The sequence below is a fragment of the Triticum urartu genome, chromosome 7 (genome assembly GCF_003073215.2).
Source record: "Triticum urartu cultivar G1812 chromosome 7, Tu2.1, whole genome shotgun sequence".
NCBI lineage: Eukaryota > Viridiplantae > Streptophyta > Magnoliopsida > Poales > Poaceae > Triticum > Triticum urartu.
In genome coordinates, this window is record NC_053028.1 from 543,115,740 (window position 1) to 543,119,253 (window position 3,514).

Sequence of the window (3,514 nt, forward strand, 5' to 3'; positions counted from 1 at the left end):
CATGCTTCACTTAAATTATTTTGAGAGTCTATTAATAGCATGGTAATTTGCTTAATAATAACATGCTTGGTATTCAAGATTTGTGAAACTTTCTTTTGAGTGCATTGAATACTAAGAAAAGATTGAAGCATGATAATTGTTTTGAGATATGGAGGTGATAATATTAGAGTCATGCTAGTTGAGTAGTTGTGAATTTAAAGAATACTTGTGTTAAAGTTTGTGATTCCCGTAGCATGCACGTATGGTGAACCGTTATGTGATGAAGTCGGAGCATGATTTATTTATTGATTGTCTTCCTTATGAGTGGCGGTCGGGGATGAGCGATGGTCTTTTCCTACCAATCTATCCCCCTAGGAGCATGCGCGTAATACTTTGCTTTGATAACTTCTAGATTTTTGCAATAAGTATATGAGTTCTTTATGACTAATGTTGAGTCCATGGATTATATGCACTTTTTCTCTCACCCTTCCACCTTTTCTAGCCTCTCTAATACCGCACACCTTTCGCTGGTATCATACACCCACCATATACCTTCCTCAAAACAGCCACCATACCTACCTATTATGGCATTTCCATAGCCATTCCAAGATATATTGCCATGCAACTTTCCACCGTTCTGTTTATTATGGCACGCTCCATCATTGTCATATTGCTAGCATGATCATGTAGTTGACATCGTATTTGTGGCAAAGCCACCATTCATAATTATTTCATACATGTCATTCTTGATTCATTGCATATCCCGGTACACCGCCGGAGGCATTCATATAGAGTCATATTTTGTTCTAAGTACCGAGTTGTAAGAAAAATAAAAGTGTGATGATCATCATTATTAGAGCATTGTCCCAGTGAGGAAAGGATGATGGAGACTATGATTCCCCCACAAGTCGGGATGAGACTCCGGACGAAAAATAAAAGAGGCCAAAGAAGCCCAAAAAGAGAAAAAAAGAGGCCATAAAAAAAGAGAAAAGGCCCAAAAATGAGAGAAAAAGAGAGAAGGGACAATGTTACTATCCTTGTACAACTGTCGGGTGGTTTGTGCGACATATGCCAATGGGTGGCTTATCATTGTGGGGGCCAATAAAACATCGCCGGTACCTGGAAATGGGATAAGGCGAAGACATGCACGCCAGCGAATCTTACCCAGCTTCAAGGCTCTCCGTGGAGATAACACCCCTAATGCTGCTCTGTGGGGTCTCCGCATGATCACTAGCTCGGTGGGTAGCTACAGAATGCTCCTTGAGCTGTTCGGTGAAAGGATGAAGGAGGGCCAGGCCAGCCCGCTCCTCTTCTCATGGTGTCTAAAATCTATCCAAAGAGTGATCTCCCCTGCATGGGAACCCTAGGGGGTTTATATAGGCCTACCCTCCAGGGGTACAATGGTAATCCGGCTGGGCGTGGGCCCTCACCGTCTGTGTCTACACCCGCCGACTTCTCCACCGACTGGTGGGGCCCGTCGACCGGTGGGCCCGCCGGCTGCCGACCCTTTGGTTAACAGGCCGGCCCCACCGCTCGGGGGTCTTGTCGGGGGCTGGTTATTGTTACCTTGCCCCTGATGACGATAGCTTTGTTGTGGTAAGCATGGCTACAGTGCCGCTGCGAGGCGGCTCATCACTGTAGCCTTACCTTCTCTTGTTTCCTTAATGAAGCACCTCCTTGGAGGGAGAGAGTTGGCCGGCTGTTGGAAGCCGGCCATACCCATGGCCGACTGTGGGAAGCCTGGCCGCCTTTGGGATCTCCCTGACCGAGGGGGCCCGCCACCCACGGGTCGTACTGACCGCTCGCCGTGGGTGACGTCATGATCATTGTGGCAACAGTGCCGCGCTGGACGGGGATGGCTGCCCCGTACGGTGCACTGTGGCCATGCGTGCGCTGGGATTCGAGGGTGGCAGGCTTTACTGTAGCCACGCCCCGTCTTGTCGCCGTTATGTGGGTGTAGATTCTGAGGGCAAGATCTTAGCCGCCTGCTGAGGGGCCGGCTCCTGGGAGTCGGCCCTTCTGTGGCCGGCTTCTGGAAGTCGGCCTTCTCGTGGTCTTGTTTTCCAAAGATTTTCAGGGCTGGGCCGCCTTTGCGCAGCCGGTTTGAGAGGTAGCCGGCTAGGGGAAGGCGAACCCGTGTCTTGGACGCTTGGAGGCTTGTTCGGCCTATAATTTTTCTGAAGTGCCAGGGGAAGCCGGCTAGGCTACTCGTGGTCATTTACTCCGACAGTAGTCCCCGAAGCTGGTTGGGCTCCGAGGTAGAAAAAAGTCGAGGAGCTCAGTCAGCTTCCTATCTTGAGGAGCCGGGAACTAGGGGCTGGCTTCGGCTAGGCGCTCCGTCTCCCAGAGATCTCGAAGCTTGAAGACAGGTGCCAGTCAGCGCGCAGTCCGGCTGTGAGCTGACCGCTCATCGTCTGCGCGCCATGTGGCATCCTCCGGCTGGAGGGGCCTGCCAGCCCACGCGCGCGACGGGACGCCACCGCAGTCTGGGGCCCGCCACTACAGGGCCTCGGCCCACGCGCGGATCTTCTGCAGCCTGGACGGACCGCGCGCGCCCCAGCGGCGGTTTCCCCACACCGTAATGGTGCAATAATCGAGGGGCGTGGGGGAGTGGGTGCAGTTAATCCCACATCCCCCCCACGTCCTGCCTCCTCGGCTTCGCCGCACGAGGCTATAAGTAGGGGGAGAGGAGGGGAGCGCCAAACGCTCGCGCGCTCTCCCTCGCTCTGCCCCCTCCTTCTTCTTCCTCCTCTCATCACGACAGCTATCTGCCGCCGCTCGGCCTTCCTGCCAATCTTCTTGGCTCGCCGTCGCTTCGTCGCAGTTGGGTTGTGCGCCCTCCTTTCGTCGTACCTTTCTCGCCGCCGCGCCGTCCCCATGGCGTTATTGAGCTCCTGGGACGGCTCCAAAGTCCATGAAGACCACGTCAACTTCCTCCGTCGGACGCGGCGGTTGCCGCGCACGGATCTTGTACGGGTCCGCCTCGCACCGGAAAGGGAGATCTCGCCAGCGCCAGAAGAGGACGAGTGGGTAATCTTCTGCTCGCACTGCCTGCGCAGCTTCGGCCTGCCGGCGAGCGGGTTCCTCCGCTCGTTCCTTGAATTTTATCATCTCCAGCCGCATCACCTCACTCCCAACGCGGTGATGCTGCTCTCGGCCTTCGTCACCCTATGCGAGGGTTTTCTCGGCGTCCTCCCCACTCTTGAACTGTGGGGAGAGTTCTTTCAGTGCAAGCTCGGCACCGTCGTCGTGGGCGTGCCCGCCCCATGTGGTGCCTTCATCGCCATGCGAAGGGCGAGCGACAACAACCCGTTTCCGCTCATCCCGCTGATCCAGTCGGTGAAGCTCTGGCAGAAGTCCTACTTCTACGTGAAGAATATTGCTTCGCGAGGCGACTTCGTCAACCTGCCGAGGCAGCCTTCATGGTCCTTCCGGTCCAGGTCGCTGTCTCCGGGCGGGTCCGCCTCTGTTGGCCGGCTCCGGATGATGATCAAGTCGGAGGGTCTGTCCGGGGCCGACCTGGTGGCCGCCTTCG